Source organism: Lissotriton helveticus, chromosome 5_1, assembly GCF_964261635.1.
Source record: "Lissotriton helveticus chromosome 5_1, aLisHel1.1, whole genome shotgun sequence".
NCBI lineage: Eukaryota > Metazoa > Chordata > Amphibia > Caudata > Salamandridae > Lissotriton > Lissotriton helveticus.
The window spans coordinates 1,800,029,472-1,800,053,530 of NC_136065.1; the positions used below are offsets into that span (position 1 = coordinate 1,800,029,472).

The window sequence follows — 24,059 nt, forward strand, 5'->3', positions numbered from 1 at the left end:
CCCAGATGTTTTCGTTGTCATATAACTGAGACCTAGAATCCGCGAACTGTGGGAGAATCCCAGGCCAACACTGTGCAAGTGCATCACAGTGATGCACACGCCCAGTTGGTGTGGACCTTCTTTGTCTGGCACGGGTGTCTTGGTAATGTGGACATATTAACCGCCAGTTTCAAACTGACCAAGACGTACAGTCGTATGTACACTTAGGCTCAATGAGGCTATTTCACTGGTTAAATACATGCATGTTCCAGTGACACACCTTGAAAAGCATTTCACGATGCAAATAACAATCACAACTTTATAGCTCTTTTTTTATGTGCTGGTACATAGCCCTTAAGTGGAAACACACTGCATACATTCTAGTCGTTGTTAAGCATCTTTTGTCCACGTTATCTATTCTTGTGTTTTTTAGTGTGTAAGATGTTTTGGTATTCACACCACCTTCAGACATGCAGGCTTTTAATCCCCCACTACCATTTTTGACGTCATATGGAGAGGCAACAAGTTGAAGCCGTTGCCTCGCCAACGTTTAGGAAAATGGGAGATTTTGGAAAAAGCATCCTGGGAATGTATTTTTCCCATTACCTTCTATTGAAGCACAAGCAATTTTAGGCGGAAGACAGCTAAAATAAAGACATGTTGGCTTAATAAATCGCGAGTCTCCACTCTGAGTCGGGTTTGTTAGTATGTATACTCCAATGAAAATTCCTGCTCCATCGGGACCAATGCTTGAAAAGAAAAGTAAAAGTGCAGCTACTCCACCCTAGCCTACATGTTTGCTTGTTAGACTTGCCATTAATCTCCCATTTAAAGTATTAAACATCTTCTGAGAAGTGCCGATGCTCTGTCTGCATTTGCCAGACGGTATTTGCCCTTTTAAACCAACGGTCAGGCCTCCTGGCATACCTCTCTCCCCAGTACCCAGCAAAATAGCTCACCTTTGACATCACAAACACCACTTGTAGTCTGCGTCTGCGCCTTCAGTGTGAAGATCTGGACAGATGAGGCGGGCCCTTAATGCCCACGCGCAGGACGCGCTATATCATCTCTAGAACAGGGCCCCCGAAAGAACGCAAAACACGACGAAGCTTCACACTGCGCACGCCGGGGAGCCGGCGTCCTCTGACAGCGTGACTCCGCGCGACCTGCACGTGGCAGAGGACGTGCGACGTCACTCCATGGACGCCACAGATTAATTCTCTCAAAGCTGTCAGTTCTCTATTCTGTTCCAGTGGTGACTCATTGGAGGAGGCTGGAGTGTGAAGAGGGGGACATCATGCTGCGCACATTCTGAGTTCCAGGAAGGCAAGCTTAACATGGGAGAGCAAGAAGACAGGGGTGAGACTTTCTGTTTCAGGCAGCTACGTTTGCGCTTTTACTCTTTTATTCGCAATAACAGTGCCGTTTCAGCAAGCTATATTGTTTATGATTGAAACTCTTGGCTTTCTTAGACGCTGGCTGCTCTAGTAGACACATTAAATGCAACCAATAGTTTTAGAGTGCTCTGTAGATACGTATGGCTATGTAGTGGTTGGGTATGTTGCGCCATTTAGCTAGTTTGCTGCCATTTGGAGTTTGTGGTTTCACAGCTGCCAAAGCTATTGCTATTTGTGACATTTTCATAATTTCAGTGTAACTATGAGTGACACTTTCTTACAAGTTACTCTAAGAAGATCTTAAAACAGCTGCAAAGCACCAGAAATGGAAGGTCACTAACCTGGGAGGGTGGTTGGGGGCTGGGCTGGGACACAAGCAGGAAATTGAACATGATCATGGGACCTCTGCGCTGCACGGGTCAGACACCTGTTCATGTTGCCGGGCGGGCCGGCAGAAAAACAATTAAAACAGATCCTGCCAGTGCCTTAACCAGCCTATTCAGACTGGGCCCCCTGGCTCCTCCATGGCAATCAATCAAATGCAGAGCTTAGGATCAGTCTTGACTCCAGGCCGCTCTGTTCCCACGTGGGACCCGGGCTGAGTCTGTATCAAAGCAAACAGGATGTGAGATGCCCCTTAGGCTGTTGAACATGGATTCAAAATTTTCCAGCTATCCAAGAATTTTTGATTCTATTAAGGACACAGAGGCGGGGATTATGCTTTTTCAATTTCTTTACTACTCAATAGCAGCCAATAAAAAAAGTAAACATTTCACAAAACTACACATCCCATGAGGCTTTGAACCACGCCTCCTTATTCAACCAATAACATGAGAGGTTAACATATAAGATAATGAGGCACCATCTTAGCTTCCTCTTTCTTTGCGAAACCAGTCTATAAAAGTCCGAAAAGTGCAAACAGTCCAGGCTCTCAACGGAAAGCAACCAACAAACTCCAACTCTCAACGGAGAGCACGACCCACAGCTTGGAAGCGATAGCTATCCTCCAGCGATAAAAGGGTCCATTTCACTGATCATCATAGATTCAGGGTTGTTTGGAATCATTTCCTGAAACAGAAACAAGTTTGAAAATAGGGAACCCAAGAGGTTCAAACTTTCAAGGGTGGGAAAAAATACATTGCATAGTCATCGTCTTGCAACATGACAGTTGACATTTACCTGTCCCAACGGGTGGGATAATCCTCGCCTCCGTGTCCTTAATAGAATAAAAAATTCTTGACGCAATAGCTGGAAAATGTTGTATTCTATGGCAGGATATCTTCCAAGCGGGAACCCAAAACATATGCCTTAGAAGCCATAGCTCCTCTAGCAGAGTGCGCACCATAAACAGAAACATCAATGCCTGATTCAGACATGACCCAGTGCGCCAGAGTGGCCGCAGAAACCGGTCGAAAGGGTTTTTGAATTGCTAACAGTAATTGACCTAACGTAGCAGTCTAAGGTGCGTTCCTCATAAACTTTTAAACATTGTAAAACACATAATGTATCATTGTGTGGAAAAGCCGGATACTCTACCGAACGTGACATGGTCTTGGTCCTCCTAGAGATAATAAAAGAGACACCCTGTGGAGAGAACATCCTACCTGCCAAATCTAAGGCTCTTACATCAGACACTCTTCTACAAGAGATTAAACATAATAGCATTGTGAGTTTAGCGGACATTTGTTTTGTTTATGGCCTTGGTTCCAATAAAGTCAAAACTTTATTAACGTCCCACAATGTATTATATCGAGGTTGAGGTGGGCAAGCCACTCTAATACCTTTCATCAAGTTGCATACTAGGGGATGCATCCCTACTGGCTTACCATCAATGTGATTATGTCCAGCTCAAAGGGCTGACCTAAAATTATTAACAGACCTGTATGCAAGACTAGATTCTGCGAATTCAGATAGAAATTTTAATACTTCTTTTAAGTCTGATCCCATGGAATCCACCTGTCGTTACAAGCACAAACCCACCCATCGTTTCCATAAAGCTGAATATCATTTCCGGGTGGATGGAGCCCAAGATTTATGTATAAAGTCGGCAAACACTGATGAAAGTCTTTCAATTCTGTCATGTCTCCTGAGATTGTCCACACCATGAGGGACAGTTGGTTCTGCAGAACCAGAGGATGCGGAGATCCTACTGGGTACTGGAGAAGCAATGGGAACACTGGAAGCTGGAAAGGAAGATTCACTGACAATTCCAAAAGTGTCGTAACCATGACCGAGTTTTCCACTAGGGTGTGACTAACACTACTGATGCCCCCTGTCGATGGACCTGGGCCGCCACCCTCTTAATCAGAGCAAAAGGGGGAAATACATAATTCATCTGAGACCCCAAATGATGCAGGAACGCATCTGTTCCCGTCGCTATCAGGTCTGATCTCCAACTGAAGAAAAGAGGGAGGTTAGCATTGAGGCGAGATGCAAAGAGGTTTATCTGGCATGGACCTCGCATAGCCATGATCTCTGCAAATATTGAGAGTTGAAGTCTCCAATCGCTGAAGTCTCAGAGGAACCTGTAGTTCCAATCCGCAACTTGATTCAGCTTGCCCGGAGATATTTTGCGAATATTTTGATCGAGGCAAAAATGCCCAAAATCCCTCATAATGTTTGCCAGAAGTAGGGATTTTGTCCCTCCCAGACGATTGATATAACGCACCGCTGACACATTGTCCATCCTGAGAAGGATGCAACAATTGCTCTTCAGAGGGGAAATCCAGCGAATGGCAAAGGAGCCCGCTAATAGCTCCAGACAATTTATGTGTAACTTCAGTTCGTCGACTGACCATCGTTCGCCGGTGGCAAAGTCTCCACATCTTGCGCCCCAGCCCCAACAGCTGGCGTCGGACTCTATGACGACGCCCGAAGAAGCGCCGAAAATGGCTTTGCCATTGCATGCTTTCATGTGATCTAGCCACCACTGAAGCTCCTCTTGAGCGTCCGGCAACAAGAGAATTAGATGATCGTAATAAAACCGTTTTTGGAGATAGAAAATCTTGAGCCGTTGTAATGCCCGATAATGAAATGGGCCTGGAAAGATGGCTTGAATGGACGAGGCCAACAGGCCCACAATCCTCGCAAGACTCTTAAAGAGATCATTTGTTTTGACAGCGTGGAGCGGATCTCTCTCTTTATGGACTTTATCTTGGGCCTGGGCAAGAGAAGTTGACCACTGGCCGAATCTATTTGAAACCCCAGGAACTCCACCTGCTAACTTGGAACAGTCATGTACTTTTTGAGATTTATCACAAAGCCTACATTTTGTAGAAGTGAGATCGTCCACTGCAAATGTGTGAGGAGGAGGGACCAATCTTGTTCCAGAATGAGCATGTCGTCGAGGTAAATGATTATTCGAACACCCATGTCTCTCAGCTGAGTGACCACCGACTTCAGCAGTTTGGTAAAAACCCAAGGGGCAGATGATAGTCCGAAAGGAAGGGAGAGCTACCTGTACCATTGTCCTTTTCAGTAGAACTCGAGAAATTGCTGATGGGAAGGGCAAATGGGAACCATGAGATAGGCATCTTTTAGGTCTAGCCGTACCATCTAGTCGTTCTCTAAGAGAAGGTCCCTCAACAGATGGATGCCCTTCATCTTGAAGTGTCTGTACACCACAAAGGGATTGAATTCTCTTAGGTTTAACACCAACCTCTGACCGCCACGCTTCTTTTGTACCAGGAAAACGTTGCTGCAAAACCCACCAGAAATGAAGGGTCCTACGGCAATAGCCTGCTTGGTCAAAAGCTCTTGCAGTTCGGAGTCTATAAAAACTTGTTCTCGTAGCGAAAAAAGGAGCGGTCGAGGGGGAGTCTTCTGGTTTGGGGAGGCAATCAGTTCTATCTGATATCCCTGAACTGTGTGGATGACCCACGCATCTGAGGTTATTCATGTCCAGTTCCTTACAAAATATAACAATCTGCCCCTGAGGGGAATTGATAGAAAATTCGGTGGCCATACCTGAAGATTGTGTGTCAAAATTCTTGTAGCACCTGTTGGCGCCTCTGTTGAAGCAGCCCCGGAAACCTCTGGATCTGTAGAGGTAGAAGCCTGCCTGTTTGGGCTCTTGGGTGTACCCCTTGCATCGAGCTTTCCGTCCTATTCTGATCAGATTTTTCTGTACAAATTTATTGTGTGTATCTTTTCGACATCTAGGGTCTTATCACAGTTTCAACGTGTTTCTTTCAAATGAGAAAGATAAAGAAAATATCTCAATTTTTAACTCACTCAGCCTTGATTCAGGCAATTGCTGCTTTAATTTTATCACGGATTGATTTCTCCAATAGCCTGTATCTTGGCCTTCCTGTAGGGCAGATGAAGAGACTGCAATATGCCCAAAATCAGGCAGCCAGGCTCATTTTTAAACAACCTAAATGGCAATCTATTAGATCAGGGTTGGAAAAACTCCACTGGTTACCAGTGGCTCAGAGAGCTAGTTTCAAAGCTGGCTGCATCATTTTCAAAGCCTTGCAGGGCAAAGGCCCGAAATTTATTCGGAATTTAGTTTGCAAATACATCCCTCCACGAAACCTTCGATCCGCTCAACAAGAGCTACTGATAATTCCAGCATACAGGAAAAAGCGTCAGGGCGGCAGTAGCTTCCAATATCTCGCCCCTTTCCTATGGAACTCCCTGCCGTTAACCCTGAAACAGAGTGGGGATCTTCTTGATTTTAGGCAGGCATTTAAAACTCTGCTCTTTAGACAAGCTTATTGCAACTGAACTAGGATTTGACTTATTCCTGCTTAAGTACCCAAAGCTGTGTTGTGTTCTAAAGATTCAATAGCGCCATGAAGCCTGCGGGCGTACGAGCGCTCTATAAATAAATAATTAACATAATATAACATAACTCACTTGTCTTCAGGACGGAAATTGTATTTACTAAATGTAAGTTTTTTTGACTGAAACGTCTTGCACATGGTCACAGTCTGGGTAATTGGTCACTGGTTTGAAAGCATTAACGGATTTCCTCTATTCTTCCAAAATATAGGGTCTTAGTTTCGGTACCTCAACAGTTTAGGCATCTAAATGTTGGATGATTTTGACAACGTAGACTCTTTCTATATTGTCTGTAAGTGTCTTGTATTATCAGCGTGACATTAGACTGATTTAGCAGTGTAAATTACTTTTTAACTAACAACTAGGGGAAATCCTATGTTTGAATAGTAACCTTCTCTCTGTATGACTTGTTATTTTAGGATTTTTCCAACATTAGTTTTTCCACATTATTGCATTTCGGATTTTATCTACATCCATATTAGATTCAACATCAGTCAAGCAGACTAATATTAACTATGGCCTATGAAAGTGTTTTGTCTAAAGCGTAAACTAGTCCTAGACCATGGTGGCGAAATTGTAGAACTCACTGACCGCGAACCCTTTATAACCAGTAGGCATGTGCGGCGCTTGAAATAGATGTGTATTTGAGATTCGGTGCCCAGGACACAATAGGAAAGAAGGGGACCAGAAACAGTAATTACAAGTGAGCTCTTTTTAGATACGAACACAACCTAAACCGTAAATGTAAGGTTCTCTTTCAGATGTAAATTACATTTAGTATTAATTTGCACTTAATACCGTCTTACAATTACAGTCCGCTTTTACCAAGTGGCCAGCCGGGACCAAGAACTCCACATATTTCAGGATTTCAGAGCCAGGGGAAAGTGTCTCAGGGCTCTGTGACAACATGATCTAAGCCTTGAGGAAGTCAGGGTGGTGACAAAACGTGCGTTGGCTGTTTTTCATTCTACATGACAAAGAATTGGAACTTTGAGCACATCACAGAACTCATCCTTTGTGAATGTTAAAACATTGGTTGTGGTGTTATTGAGGAAAGAATCTTTTTTGATATCTATTAGCAAATAAATATTTGTAACAAATGAACAAAATCTGTTATTTCATGTGATTCCTGTGATAGAAAGTTTCACTCATCAGTGTGGTGTTGACTTAGCTTTATAGACTCATATACAAAATTGTATATATGAATGATTAGAGTGTCGGGGTTTTCGCTTTGTGTATACATTGAACAAGTCACTGTGTGTCTTGTGTTTATCGATACTCTAGGTAGTGGGGTATCTTACCCTGCCTGAGGGGCACCTACTAGACTTTTGTTGTGTAATACACCTATGTGACACATTATCCGAATGTACCAGTGTCTGACAATTTTTCTTTGAAGTGCGGCAGTGTAACCACCACTACCTTGTGTGCCCCTTTACGTCCAGTAATTTATCCTGGCAAGCCATGAGGGCGCGTTCAATACCTTTCTTAGGATTCTTTTTATATTTCTTTAAAAATGTTTTCATGGAAGAGTCACTCTTGGGGGTAACAGCCACCTTGTGAGCTAAATCGTGACGCGGCATTCTGATTTGAGTCAGGCCCTAACGTCCTTGTCAAAGCTCTTGCGCAAGTGTACTTACATGTATTCCACCACAGCCAGGGCGGGAGACCAATCAGAGGAACGGGGATGGACAATGTCCGAGGGATTAAACAAGAAGGGGGAAGGTTGGCCGGGAGGAGAGGTGTGTTTGCGCTTCCTGGTGTGCTTACGGGGTCAGGATTCCTGTGAAGAGTTCGTGTCTGTGTCAGTAGCGGTAGTGGGAGGAAGAGAGAAGGTATGAATAGGAGAAGGAGGGGGAGGCAAGGCTCCTAAAGTCTGGTCCTTGGAAGTGCGTCATTTAGAGTAGACCTTAACGTGGGGCCAGGGGAGTCCCGGTGGATTAGGTTCAAGGAGATGAGCAGGAGTCTGGGCGTCAGAAGGGACTGGGGGATTACCCACCAGTTGATCTAAGCATTGTGAGATAGGTAAAAGAGCCGAGGAGAGGACCTTATCCAGTCTGGAATCAAGCTTCTTTTCAATAATAGTGTCCATAGACTCATCATAGTAATATCCATCATCCTCATGCTCATCAAACGCAGCTACCTCTTCCTCATAAATGTCGCAGTCCGACATGATGCAAATATATATAAATATATATGGCTCGAAAAATATTCTCCAGAGAGAAGCCAAATTTTGCAACTCAGAACTCACAAGAGCACGGGTGTCGGTCGGGAGCAAGCTGGGGCAGTGGGAGGCAAAAAAGGTACCAAAAAGACTGTATACACAAACCCTTGCTGATAGGACTAATGGAGGGCATAGACCCTGGAGGCCTTGTCAGCACAGGGTCTTCTAAAAATTATTCTCCCCGATCACTGGGGTTAATGCGCGCTCTGAGCGCCAATTATTGGCAATAAAAAATCGCCACAATTAACTGGTCGGTACCGGCTCTTCCACCGCAGCTGCGTGTGTACCGGAAGCTAGCCCGGGCTCGACGTCTGTCCCAGCACCTGCGAGAGGCAACACGCGTGCACAGTCGCATGCAGGCTCCCGGCCTGGATTCCGGTGTGCTTCTCGCTCCCTGAGGGGTGGGGGCCCAACCCACAGCAGCGCAGAAGCGCTGGCGGCAATTTCGCATCCACGCGAAAATTAATTTCATACAGGCATAAAAACATAATATTAAAGGGGACAAATCACCAAAACCTAGCACAGCGCAGGAACTAAAGTGCGCGAGCAACGCGGCGCAAAAGTGCTAATTAACATACACGAACAATAAATCACTCAATATTATAAAACACTGTAAAAACATTATGAAATATAACAGTATAATATACAATATAAATCCATAGCAATCTATGAGCAAATTAGTGAGCAAAGTAATGAGGCACTTATCTTGACTGCGGAGCAGCAAAGAAAGAGGAAGCCAAAATGGTGCCTCATTATCTTATATGTTAACCTCTCATGTTATTGGTTGAATAAGGAGGCATGGTTTAAAGCCTCATGGGATGTGTAGTTCTGTGAAATGTTTACTTTTTTCCTATTGGCTACTATTGAGTAGTAAAGAAATTGAGAAAGTGTAATCTGAAGCCTCCGGTCCTGCCATAGAATCTCTTCTCAGCTGACTAACACAGAGAGTAAACAGTCAGCTGACTCACGGATTTACAGCCGCCACAGACAGCACCAGGGATGGGCAGCCTCAGGAGAGTCTCTGAGTGGTCGGGCTGGCTGAGGCAGACATAGGTGATACAGCCAGCCAGGCTTATTAGTAATAGTAGTAATTTATCCTACATTTAACATAACCAGCCTCATATTAACAGTGTGATTATGTGCAGTGCCTTTCATTCATCATATTGTTGTGTGAGGCTTCAGGGGAATATGCTACGCAGAATCCGCTATTAAAAATGAATTTTATTAAAAGCAGAGAATACATCACTCCAGGCACTTTCACTTTGCGTGGCTAGCGCTGCAATTCAGTACGGGCCACACGTGACTGCAAGGAGGAGTACGACTTGGTCCGGATTCAGCCGCGGCAACGCTGGGCATTCAGGGCGGCATTCAGCCAGTTGCACAGACTGTTGTGGTGTGCTCTTTGGTGCTGGGCTACTGGGTTGCGGAATCAGTCCTACCGGCAGCTGCAGGCTGCAGTGCAGTAGGTGGTTCACTCTCAGCTGGCCGCCTGTGCGGTGTGGGGGTCGGGTGACGGGTCGGCGAGATGATTATTTTTAAAATATTAGCAGCGGCAAGCTCAGCTGGCCATGCTTCATTGCACAATAAATACACTCCACGCTGTTCTTGAAGCGTAAAAGGCCATTTATTAGGACAGGTTGTAAAAACGCAATACCTTAACCAAAACATCAATTTTAGCTCAACAATCCCCAAATCGATAACATTTCATTCACCTCTCCCATTCTCCCTTCAGTTTTGTCGCTCACTTCTGTGCCTCTTCCAACTCTCCATTCACCTCCTCGCTAATCTTTCAACATCCTCTCATGTATCTCCCGCCAACGCACTCTTGTATTCCGCACCCCCATCATTCAGCTGTTTCTCTCACCCCCCGGAGGAGTGGGTGTGCCCGTCTGAGACTCCCTACCCCTCCAAAATACTGCCCATATCCAACGGAATAACCCGTCCCAAACTGGCACGCTATCCTACCCTTCCCCGTACCCTCAACAACGTGTAGGGAGGGTGGGTGGACCAAAAATTCCTGAACCCTTTCACAGTGATGTTGGGTGCAGGAAGAGGACACAACTCCTCCCCTGGCCCTTATAACCTAGTCCAAGTCTATGCCCCCAGACCAACCCCTTGCCCCCTGAACACCCTGTCCTTCTGGGCCATTGTGCGAAAACCCCGGGGGAAGACTGGTCTGCGACCTGACTTCCCCCGGGGCCCTTTTTGGCAGCAAATAAATGTACCTGCCGCTCTCTCTCGAAGGATGTCCTGCCAATTTAAGAAAGTATCTTCCAAAACGTTTCCTTACTCACCCTCACTGACTTTCCCGGTACCAGCCATTAGACGCACTGACTAGATTGGTACCAATAGAAGCTAGAGCTGCTTGTGAGCAGCTGAACCAGCCCCCAAGCCTGCTGAGAGCTAGACCCTGCCACCTTCTGGCTTTCAGTAATCTAGTGCATTAGCAGCGCTCCGGACTTGACAGGAGTCGCTATAATAAATGCGTAACTTTGCATTTCAGTACGGTGATGCGGACCACCACACTGAAATTGTATTGTATTGTATATCATTTTTGTAGAGCGCATGCGTTAGTCTAACACCTGATGAATGGTACTTCGCAGGGCTGTGGTTTGTACACAACGCGCAAATCACTGCAGATGATTCAGAACGACTCCTCACTATGTTAATGGGATCATCATCTATAACTTTAAGTAATACACTTTTTACACCTGTAGGGGCGTGACAAACTGTGCTTGTAAGTGCTTCCAGTCTCAGTAATTTGAAACAAGTGAATACTGTAAATGTGATAATGTATAGAAACAATACTAGGAGACAAATGGACGATGGAAATGAGGCTAGAGTTGCTTTATGAGAGCTCTGTAAGTGTTCCATTCCAAGAATAAAAGCAAGTTAGGCATTGGAGGTCCTCAACATTTTGAACAGGTGCATCATGCAATATTTGATTGCACAGTTCCTCAGTGTATTCAAAACCATTTCTAAGAGGGTGCTATCTGTGTGCTTATCTGGCGCATGCTTATGCTGTAGCTATTCTGCTTCAATACCACTGACCTACAATTTAACAGCTACCTCTCAATACATGGGAGACCTGAGAATCAACACAAGAAGCAGGTCTTCAACAGACTGTAGCAGGACTTTTAGGATGCCGTCTTGGAACAGCACCTAAACAAGAATCTCAGTAACTTAAATAACCTCTTCAGAAATCTGTCTTTTACCTATTTGTCACTCGTGCCTTAACTTGTCATGTTCTTTAAGAGAGGGAAGCTTGCTTTGTTACTGCCATACTTTCCCTATTATGTGAGGCAGTAAAGCGTGTGCTGCTGCTGCCCGATTTGTAACTATTCTGTCATGGGAAAGGATTATGCTGATTCTGCCATAGATGTACCTTGCTTCCGAAGTTCGGAAGCTTGCACTGTTTCTGTCTAAGGTGCACCTGTTCATTGGAAAGGAGTGTTTTCAATGCTGCTGCCCTATCTTCTAAAAATACAAACAATGTTTTGAATGCACTTGAATAACATGCCCAGGTCAGTCACAATCAGTTGCAGATCCATGACCCAGAGACTCTGGTTTCAATGACAGTTACCCAACATGAAAAAACTATGTGGCTCTAGGCAATTACTTTTCTTACTCTGGTTCCTTTTCCATTACCTTCACATTTGAGAGCATCTTCAAATAAATCAGTTCAGGATGTGCACGGTACAAAAATATATCTCATATATGATATAATAGACTATAATGTTGCTTCATCCATAATGACAATTAAGGCCTTGTATTGGTTGAACTAGACAAATTACTTGCCTCTTGGGTCATGCTACCCTTCGCTTCCAGTGCAGAGACATTTCTTTTCAAAGAGTCTGTGTGTCTAACAAGACGTAATTTACTTATTCATTCACAAATAAAATTGTCATTAGGGCAGAAGGGGAAATAAGGTGATACCCATCTAGTATTGGAACTATACAATGTCTAATCAGGAAACCTGGTTTCAATCTTGACTTCCAAGCTTGAGCAAACATTGTAACCCTAGGCGATAGCTTTTCTTGCCTGTGCCTTCTTTTCCATGATCATCGCATCTGAGAGCACCTTCAAAATATTGATACATACAACAATCTCTATTGTCTGTGGATTAATATGCCTTCATTTTTTTTCATAGGAGAAACAAGGCAACTGACTTGCCCCCCATGCTCCATGAGCGATAAAAGCAAGCATGTAAGGAAGGCTCCTCTCTCTCTGGTGAAAGTACTATCTAACCCATGTGTCAAATTAGGACTAGACATCATGGGTACTCTCAATGGTTCAAAGTGGTCTGGCAAGTTCATTATTGATTTAGTGGATTATTATTCCCACTGGATTGTTGTTAGTGTGGTCAATATTATTACTACCTGTGACATAATTAATTTCTTGTCAGACACTTTCATGATAGGGCTCGAAAAATCCACTCGCCCGCTTGTATTTGCGAATCAGATTTAACTAGGGCGAGCTATTTTTAGGTCCTACTCGCCCTTTCTGGCGAGTAGGAAGGAAGACTGACTTTTGACCCCTGTCTCTGAAAGTAGAGGAAATATGACACAATAGCAAGATTTTAAGGCATCTTTATTGCTCACAAATGCCTTTAAATCTTGTTAACTTGTCACATTTCCTCACAGAGGTCAAGTGCACTACAGTTAGGTCGAGTAGCTTTTTAAAGTTACTAGACCTGCAGGTCTAGTAAGAATATTTCGATGTTTTGAGCCCTGCATGATTGAAGTTCTCTCATCACAGATAATGGTGTTCAAATCACGTCTGTTGAGATGAATGATTTTCTAAAGAACTCATCTATTGTGTACCTTAAAAATTGCTCTATATTCTCCTAAAGCAATGGACTGGTGGAGAGGGTGAACCGTATGTTAAAGGAGTGTATTCAGTCAGCTCAAATCTCTGGGACATTGGTAGATATTGCCATCAAAAAGTTGCTGTGTTCCTATCTCACCGCCTCCATCTCTGTTACGGGCGTCTCACCTTTCTTGATGCTTAAGGGTAGACTGCCTGGCACTAAAAGGTTTCCCAACTGGATGGGTGGTGGGGAAGCCAGATGGGTCCATCAAGAAATTGTGAGTGAGTGTATCAAGAATCATCAAGACGACTAAAAAAGGAGATATGACAGCAAACATGGAGTGAAATATAGAAGATGTAACGTGGGAGACTCAGTGGTGCTCAAGGCTCCTGACTCCTAATAAGGGAGGTATGAGTACATTTTCCAAGCCACTTAGAGAAACTACAGTCGATACTAATGTGGTGACACTTGAGGATGGTAGGATGTGGAACATAAACAGAATTGCAATGTCCGATGTCTCTTTTTCAGAGTTAAGATTTTGCGCTAAAATGCCAGTGTCTACCTTTCAAGAGCAGCCTTAATGCTCACATAATCCACGTTGTTTTCAAGCTCCTGGGTGGCACAAGGAATATGTTTTCCAGTGAGTGTCTTTAACTATATTAAGAACAGTTTCATGTATTGTGCTTGATTTCTATATACTCTTTCATTCTTCTGTTAACAGAAAACTATTTTTTTAATAGAAAGGATGTGTTGTAATCTCCATTTAATTTATATCCTCTCAAGTGTAACTTTCCTTTTATGCATATACCCTCTTTATATTCCGTGTTAACTTCTGTTTACCCTAGGTCTTCCCCGTTTCCCCCTTGCACTATGCCATTGGAATCTTCCTTTGTCCTGGTTCTGTGGGCTGGCAGTTCAACTGCCACTCTGAGTTAAAGTTGTGCCTGACGAACTGAATAAAGATTCTCTACGTGACATTTCGCCTCAAACATTTTAACAGGTGTGATGTACATTTGTCGGATAACAAGGCCACCAAAAGACTTCCAGAGCTTTTGTTTCAATGGCGTAACTTTAGAGTGTAGTGCTAAATGGCAGATTTAACAATATCTCTATTCCTCTTTTTATAGAAGAAGGATCACTCCAAAGTGATGCCATACCCATAGCCTGAAAGTTTATTTTTGTGTGGCAGATCCAAGGGATGGTGAAACATCAGGTGAAAGTTCGACCAAGTTCGAAAAAGCCGAAACAGTGCATGTGTGAGAATGATTGCCATCATCGATCATGTCAGGCTTTTATCTCGTACTTCACCGCCACCTACTCGTAATGGTGAAGCCTCAACGAATGCCGTCATCAGAATAGGTAGCCGCTGGGGACAACACGTTGCATGAGCCGTTACCGAACCAAGCAAAGTATCGATATCCATATGTACTGCTGATATTAGGTAAGACAGACGTCCAACACACATTCTTCTCTGCATAGTAGACATCGAAGCACAGGTAAGATGCAATCTTGCCAGATTGGTCTGAATGAAAGAAACCAGGTTGTATTCAGATCTCTTAGCCGGGCTAATCCGAGGACTCTAGTGATTCGGTCTCAGTAGCGTATTGCTAGGATCGTTCCTTCCATCGTAGCTGTTGTTTTGTCTGTGGCTTAGCTTGCCATATCGGAGCAGAAGGATCAAAAATAAAATTCCTGCTACAAATCCCAAAAGAAGAGGCAGGCCGCCGAATAAAGATTGCACAAAATTCGGGAAAATGCCCAGAACTGTTTCAAAGGGTGCTAACAGTCCCGAAAAAATTGTCTTAAATACATGTGCGATGCCACTAGTATCAGACATGTTTAAAATTTGACCTAACATTTCTACGAAATGCACGGGGCAATTTGTTGATAATAGGGTATATATCTCTGCCGCTGTCCTTGCAACTTGCAGATCATTCGTCTCTTTGGACGAGGTTAAAGGCACAGTTGTCTGTAAAAGAATAGACTTCATTCTGCTTAAAGTATCAATTCGAATAGAAGAGATATTCAAAGAAGGCCATATTGCCGCCTCCATGTCTGGAATGCTGTTTGGATACAATACTTGCATACAGCAAGTGACCATGGAAGTAACGCTCACGAGATAGGCTTTTCCTGGCACCATGCCACAACAGCTGTGGTTACTTATTAGAACGTAGCTGCCGTTGGAAAGCTGTCTGAAAAATGGCTCTATCTGTGTTGCAGGAGTGCCATGCAGGTGACATGAAAGGTTATTTGATGAACCTTTGCAGGCTCCATGCAAGTTAATACCTTGACACAGAAGTGTACCGCTTAATGATTTTTTACAATTGTTACCACTAAGAAATACCTCCTTTTTTCCTTCACTATAATATTTGTGTGTATAAGGTAAATTCCAGGTTGACTTGATGTATCCTTTACCCAACCTTTCATACAGGCCTGCTGGTATATATTTTTGGCAATACTTAAACTGGAAGTTGTTATCGGAATTGTAATTGTTCCGTGTATTATCCATTAAATGACAGGTCTCTCTGACATTGTCAATGGTAATCTCTCACGTTTTTCAATGCTCAGAATCGTATAGTCTGCTCCTTTTTGTGCCAAACTGATTTGTTTATCAGTAAGGTTACAGATAGCAAACAATGACGTTATGTTGATTAGACGCCATGGCACTTAGCCTGAACGCAAGTTTTGTAACGTCCAGCCTAGCTGTACAATAGAACGTAATTGGGACTGTCCATGTTGTAACATTAGCAAGTCCTGCTCTATTATATCAATAGCAGAGGATACAATGCTGTCCAGTGAATATATTCTGGAGGACAGAGTCGTTAACCCATTGTCCACTACAGAAAGTGATTTTTCCAAATGAATACGATCAATTTCTCGTATTTATTCTGCCGTTTCAATTTGCATTACTTTCCAAGCTTCGTTGTAAGCAGCATATATACCGGCGTATATGAAACGTTTTTGACGCTGTTTGCGAGGTCCCATTATGAAATCTCGCAAGTCAGCACCGTCTTTAAGTAAAGTCAAGTGTTGCTTAATTTCAGCCAGTGTGGATTTCTGTAGCCATTCGAGGCATAGTTTCCCTACACTGTATGTTGTAACTATCCCTGGATGTTGTCTCTGGGAATATCTTGGGTCTGGCCTGGTCTGTTTGAACCCCTGTATTTTGTTCAGGAATCTATTTTGACAGTTATTTGTGTCTGGGGGCCAGATCAACCATTTTTTCCAATCAGGATTTGTTCTGTTTTGGTGTAAAATATGGGATACGTCTATCTCCACATCTGTAGTGCTATTACTATCAGGTATGGGCTTTGGAATAGACGGTTTGTTTAAGTCTTTTATCTTGGCTAAACCATTCAGGAATATTATCTGTTCTGGGATCATGCAGGCTCTAAGTAATGCTTCTAAACTTCGTACCTGCCATTCTTTTGTACCCCAGATGGTTTTTGTTTCAATGTTGTTTTTCCAAAATTCAAAACCAAATGTAACCATTTTTTCATAAAATGTTTCAGAATAAATCAATTTAGTATTTGTCAACATTGTTTTCATTCCTGTCTTATTTAACATTTTGAAATAAAACGTTTCTGGATCAGTTGTGTTAAACCCTGAGAAGTATGGAAATTTCTCATAAAATGTTTTCGAGCTGCCTTTTGGCGGTGTTGCACAATGTTCCCATTGGTTATAATTAAAAACATTTCTAGGATTAGCAGATTAATGCAAATAGTGATGACCATAATGATTATAACAGTATATTTCTTCATATTTTGCTGAACCCTGCAAAGAATCTTGTTCTGTGAATTTTGCTGACATTACTAAATCTGACATCATATTATTAATATTTTCAAAGTCCCAATCATCAGAGAAAGAACTTGGTTTTACAAAGTCACTTAATGAAACCTTGAACTGATGTGGATATTTCTGGAGCTCAATCGGGCCATAGATTTCATAATCCGTTTTGTCTCATGCTACCCCCCACCCCGAGTATTGGATTGGCTGTGATGTTTACTGATAACAGTTCTCTTTTCTTGATGTGTGAGGATTTGTGAGGCTTTAGGACCAAGTTGATGTTCTGACTTGCTGTGTCCATTGTACTATATTTTCCATCAATAAATCTACCCAAACATAAAACCATGATGAGCCAAAGCAGGAGGAAAAGTACACCTAACACAATCCAAAATTCAATCCATGCTGAAATCAGATATGTTTCTTTGAGTTGATGAAAGAGTTCAGTCATTTTTTGTTTAAAACTTTTTGTTGCTGGCGTTTCTTCATGTTCACTTGGATCATCAGAAAAGTCATCGAAATTGATGAAGTAGCCAGAGGCAGTTCTGTCAATTGTTGGAATTGCTTCCGGATTTTCTTTTGTCTTTGAATCTTCTTTTGTCACATTAGTATAGTCTGAAGCTACATCATTGTAGACAGGTGTTTCTTGACGAACTGTTGCAATTTGGGTTGCAAGAGGCACAAGTTTCATGGCTTTGTTGCATAGTCCTTTTTTATTCACTGCAGGTTTATCAAAAGTGATTAGTCTTTCAGTTTGAACCTCTTGGATTGTAGCAAGGTTTGGTCTTCCGCTACTTCTTGGGAGTCCACTGGGCCTACTACTTATTATTGGCCACATGATTGTGGTTTTACCAGGTCGATGGATACAACTCGGTTCTCCTTTTTACCAGCAAGGGGCGGTAGTACTACTGATCTTGTTCCGCTGACAGCTAAGACAGGTACTGCTTTTCTGAAAGAAGGCCCAAATTCCTTCTTCACTGTGATCTTCTCTCTGACTAGATCCCCAATCTTTGGAATCCAGACAGGTCTTGCTGGGACAGGTGGTTTCTCTTCAGTGGCTGTTGGCTTTAACTTTATGTTACTTAGACTTCTTCTTGTTTCATTTAAGTCCTGTAAAACAGCCAAACGATCTTTGATATCAAAGGCTTTTTCTTTCACCACTGAAGTCTGACATTCTAAGTCCTGGATTTTCATTCCAGTGCCGAACAATAGTTCGTATGGAGTGATACCTTTTAAAGAATTTCTTGGCAGATTGTTAAGACTACGTTGGACACTTGTTAAATGTTTGACCCACCCATCACCCGAACCTAATACCCTCGCCGTTATAGATTGCTTTATGTCACGGTTTTTTCTTTACACTACCGCATTTCCCTCAGGATGGAAGGGAGAAGAGTACCGCAATGCAATGCCCATGCCCTCTTTGTAAGCTCGAGAGCTAAACGCAGGACCCTGATCAGAATGTAGCACGCCAACTGCATATGTGCCGATAAAGACTCGCAAATCTTTTATAACAGTTCTGGCGTCAGCCGAGCGCTGGGGCCACATCCGAATTGCCCTATCCCCCACTCTAGGGATTCGAGCAAAAGGAACATTATTCGCATCAGTTATGTATGAGTACTTTACTGGAAAGCCTTTTGGGAGTGTTTTTCTATCATCTTTTACTGAAGCATTCACAGCTTCCATTATATCGCTGTCTATTTTTGTTTTTGACCGGGTGATAGCAGCTACGGAAGCCGTTTGCACAGCTGCCTTCGCGGCCTCGTCAGCCAATTAATTCCCCGCAACGTGAACGCCATCACGTTGATGACTCAGTGTATGTATCACGTGAGTCTTTTGTAGTTCTTTCTGTAAAAGAACTACTTGTTCCCAAAGCATTTTATGCTTGATTGTGCCACCTTTCGCATCTTTGAAGCCGTTTTGAACCCAGTTCTGCAAATATTCATTGTAAGACTGAACACAGTAATATGAATCGCACACTATTAGTGTGGGGAATTCGCGATTGGTATTTTCAAGCGCTATCTTAAAAGCCAGTAGTTCAGCTTGCTGAGCTGTACAATCTCCTAGAGATTGAGTTTTAGTGACCAGTGGTCTAAATTTTCCTTCGTGCCAACGACCCTTAACAATCGCGCACCCAGCACTGTATGCCTGTTTACCCCCAACTGCGGGTTGTGCTGAACCGTCTGTATATATTATACAGCCGTAATGTTCGAGAGGCAGAATTTCGTTCGGCAGAGGACATTCATATTCATATTGGAGAAATTCTTGTGTTTTTAAATTAGGATCAAATTCGCATACTACGTCTGATGCAGCAAGAGAAATAACCCATTGTATCCATCTCGGATGTAGAGCTTTAGCATTTCGAATGCTTGCTCTTGTTACTGCTTCTAGGGCAGGTACGGGTGTAACGATTATTATTCGTTTACCTTGTGCGAGGGCTCTTTCTTTTGCTACAGCAGTTTGAACCGCAGTCAGAATTTTTTCAGTAGAACTGAATTTCATTTCTGCTTGTGTGTACAAGTGTGATTTGTAAGCTATTGGTACCGTTGCTCCCTCATTAGAGGTCACGTACGTGAATCCGCATCTTCCTATGATGACTCGGATTACAAGGTTGCGTTCATTTGCGCGTGTTTCCAGTTTTGTTTTAGTTAACATGTCTGTTTGTAATGATCTTAAAATTTCTGTGTGTTTCTGAGTCCAATTGATTTGTTTGAAATCAGGTTTTATTAATTCGTAGAGAGGTTTAACCCTCTCTGCATAATTTAGAATGTATGTTCTTCCGAAATTCAGGAAACCTAGTATTGATTGTAAGTTCTTCAGCGTTTTTGGTGCTTGGAGTACAGCACACTTCTCTAAGAAGTTGTCTGCTAGGCTTTTGCCTTCACTTGATAATACATATCCTAAAAATAGGACAGTTAGGTGCGCAATTTGTGACTTTTTAAAGTTGAATTTGTACCCTTCTGCTGCGAACCCAAGTATTATGGTGTTCACTCTTTTCAAGTATGTCTCCAGGTCATTATCTGTGAGATAGATGTCATCGACATAAGATAATGCCTCATCATCATATATTTGTAGTAACTCTGTTACCCTTGCTGAGAATAATCCTGGGCTGTTCTTGAATCCCTGTGGGAGTCGACAGAATTGTTTTTGCGACCCCATTGTTGAGAAAGCGGTCAAATACCTGCTTTCAGGTGCAATGTTTTGACAAAAGAATCCATTTGAGATATCTAATGTCGTTTTATATTTTTTGCGCACGATGTTATTCATTAGTGCTGCACTGTGTGAGTTTTGTACTGCAAATGTTTTGCAACAGGAGTTTAAGTGTCTGCAGTCCAAAACTAGACGATATGAATCGTCTGGCTTGGAGACAGGAAAGAAAGGATTGTTCATTTGTGAGGTGCATGTTTCAATCACCCCCTGATATTCAAGTTGATCTAAGATCTCCCTGACTTGCTTTTTAGCTTCTTGTTTAACTGGGTACTGCCTTTGTGCAGTAGGTTGACTTTTTAACTGGATTTTGTGGGGAGGAGAATCCTCATCCCATCCTACATGATTTTTATATAATGCAGGAGCTTGGGCCACTGCCCATTTTCTTGCAAATGTGTATTTTTTATGAATTGGAATATGATTTGAGAAGGCCGCTCTTTCTGTTGCTGGGACACACTTACCCCTTGAACCTGAGACTGTTGCTGGCACTGGTTGCTGGACGCTGCCCCTGGCCCTGAGAGTCCCCCCGCTGCCGCGTTTTGACATCCGCGGTCGCCGAGCGGGGGACTCCATTTCCCAGGATCCTTTCTGGTGGGGCGCCGCCTGATGACGCAACAACTGCGACCGGAGGCCCTTTAAAGATCCTGCGGCCCCGGTGGAACGGGTGCCGCTCTTTCTGTTGCTGGGACACACTTACCCCTTGAACCTGAGACTGTTGCTGGCGCTGGTTGCTGGATGCTGCCCCTGGCCCTGAGAGTCCCCCCGCTGCCGCGTTTTGACATCCGCGGTCGCCGAGCGGGGGACTCCATTTCCCAGGATCCTTTCTGGTGGGGCGCCGCCTGACGACGCAACAACTGCGACCGGAGGCCCTTTAAAGATCCTGCGGCCCCGGTGGAACGGGTGCCGCTCTTTCTGTTGCTGGGACACACTTACCCCTTGAACCTGAGACTGTTGCTGGCGCTGGTTGCTGGACGCTGCCCCTGGCCCTGAGAGTCCCCCCGCTGCCGCGTTTTGACATCCGCGGTCGCCGAGCGGGGGACTCCATTTCCCAGGATCCTTTCTGGTGGGGCGCCGCCTGACGACGCAACAACTGCGACCGGAGGCCCTTTAAAGATCCTGCGGCCCCGGTGGAACGGGTGCCGCTCTTTCTGTTGCTGGGACACACTTACCCCTTGAACCTGAGACTGTTGCTGGCGCTGGTTGCTGGACGCTGCCCCTGGCCCTGAGAGTCCCCCTGCTGCCGCGTTTTGACATCCGCGGTCGCCGAGCCGGGGACTCCATTTCCCAGGATCCTTTCTGGTGGGGCGCCGCCTGACGACGCAACAACTGCGACCGGAGGCCCTTTAAAGATCCTGCGGCCCCCGCGTCGCGGGATCGCGCGCGGGTCTGCGCCAGGATAAGCCCGGGCAAAGGGCGGGCCCTCTACGGCCCTCAGAGGCCAGAGGAGGCTAGGCTAGGCCACCTCTTTAACATCTTGTAAGGCCTGGAATTGCAGGGAATGCGCCTGGAAAAATCTACATATCTCCAACACATCCCCTAAAAAGGAAGAGGAGAAAAGCGCTACCAGTCCTGCTATTGAAGTAAGATCATCTTGTTTCAAGTGTTCCTTCTTTTCTACTATTCTATGGGCACGAGATAAAATCTATTTGCTTCAAAATCATGTCCAAAAAGAACATTCCCATGGCACCGGAGACACCAAAGAACACCATGGACAACTATCTTGTCCAGGTGGTAAGTAAGATAAATAGTGATCGTAGACAATCATTGGGCCTATATCAGTCAACTACCCTCCCCTCTATGAGCCCCTCTGCTACTCCACAAACAATTGATGTTATACAACAAGACCCTATTATCATTACCGGTGAAACTGACTCCACAGGTAATGCAAGTATGGACATAAGTGGCCCTATTGGGGCTGATATGGAGATTCACACGGACACTGATGTGGACACACATACTGACAATGTGATGGAAGAAGCACCGTCTGTAAAGAGGGCGACTAGGGCAGTTAGAGCGTGCCGTAAAATGCAAAAAAATCGTGGGGGTGGAAGGTCAGGGAAGAATAAAGCTACCCCATCACCAAAATCTAAAAACAAATGTCGGGAGTATGAGGAAAATACTAGGGAGTTACTGGATGAAGCTTTATTGTCCAAAATTTCTGAGCTGTTAGAGCTGAAAATTCAGACATTTATCAAGCCTCTGATTAGTAAAATTGACAAACTTACTGCGGTAATAAAAAAATTGGGAGGTACTCAAGACTCATTAGTTGATGCGATAGGCATTGTCTCAAAGAGTGTTACTAAGCAGTTGGTTTGCCAAGAGATACACAATATGGGTGGGATAGTATCAGACGTACCTCCAACAGAGACTATCCCCCCTGAGAATCCACAAATTGGACCTACTATTCAAGAACCAGTAAAAGAGGTCCCGATAGATCCGCCTCTTCAACCAGCTCCCTATAGCCTTGAGAGTGACTCTTCACAATTTGTACTAGAAGCTGCACCTTTGATTTTAGTACTAGCAAATGTTCCTACCCTACCACCTGACCACACAGAATCAACTTCATCTCTAACAAGCAAGGCACTACATTGGCTGTCAAATAATATGAGGATGGCACAGGGGGGAGAACAGCAGTTAGCTGATGAAGTTAAAACGGCAAGGAGGGTTATATGGATTGGGAATAATTCCAAAAAATGGAATGGCGATTGTGTTGTGCTAAATTTCCATAACTCAGCCACGCTTCCGAATATTTTGCCCAATATTCTCCCCCCCAACGAAGAAGTGGCACCATAATCCCCCTTACATTGGAATTCTTCTACAATGAATTGAAAAAAGAACCCAAACAAAATGCCCTGAAGTCAGTTTGGATGGCAAGAAACAAAAGATGGGATGGGGACACATGCAAATTGATTCTAATATTGTCCCCAGTAATAGGGTTGGTGCATGGCTAGGTGACCATCAAAAAACGCCCTGTTTGACTACCCAAGGGCCAAACTGGAACCTGGTGAACAGACGGGGTTTGTATAATCATGTTACTATGTATGCGCCAACACGTAATGACAATTGCGTTGGAGGATGGCAAGGTGACCAGCTGAACTTGCCTTACCCTAATACCCCAGTGCCTAGATGGAATCCAGCTATAAATGGATGGGGGTTCGGGGCTCCGTCATATAACTGTGGAGTTAGCACCACCAATAGGTTTGGGGTTTTGGCTGGCCTTAACGACTGCGATTGACTCATGGGGTGGGGGCTTTCCAACGAAGTAAGGGATGCCACTCCTAGGCACAACCCAGAAGCTGAGCCCAACCAAAATGCATTGGTCTGCATGGGAGAATTGCTGTCCAGTCATCCTACTAGACAAAATGACGCGACTCGAATATTGAATACTGATGCCTTTGAGACTATCAGACAACCCCATGCACAGGTAAACCAAGAAATTTTAGAAATAGACAAAATAATTTGTTGGAATATTGCAGGGCTGAGAAAAAATCTATCTGATCCTGTTTGGCATCAATATCTTGACAACGGGGACCATATCCTGTTCCAGGAAACCTGGGGGATAGAGAATTACTTTAAGGTCGATTATAGATCTCTTTTTATTCCTGCAATAAACATTAATGGAGGCAGACCGTCTGGTGGTTTAACAATATGGGTAAAAATTACAGGGGGGATAAGTTATAAGCAGATAGATACTAACAACTCTGACCTCCTGATGATCGAACTAAGAAAGCCCAAGGGACAGACTATCTATGTCATCAATGTCTATAACAGACCCCATCAAGCATGCAAAGAATCGCCAGTCATAACCCACCTAGGTAACATCATGGCAGGGTTAGATCAGAATGCAACGGTAATTGTAGGTGGCGACTTTAATAGAAGT

At 43.8% G+C, this 24,059-nt stretch overlaps 1 protein-coding gene across 1 annotated transcript in view; it reads left to right on the forward strand.

The window, feature by feature from the left end:
- The first annotated feature begins 1,213 nt into the window (after positions 1-1,213).
- LOC144752809 (uncharacterized) overlaps positions 1,214-24,059 on the forward strand; it is a 489,465-nt gene continuing 466,619 nt past the window's right edge. Inside the window, exon 1 of the mRNA XM_078640658.1 lies at positions 1,214-1,338. The gene's annotated coding sequence lies outside the window, so the exon portion shown is untranslated. The remainder of the gene's footprint in view (positions 1,339-24,059) is intronic.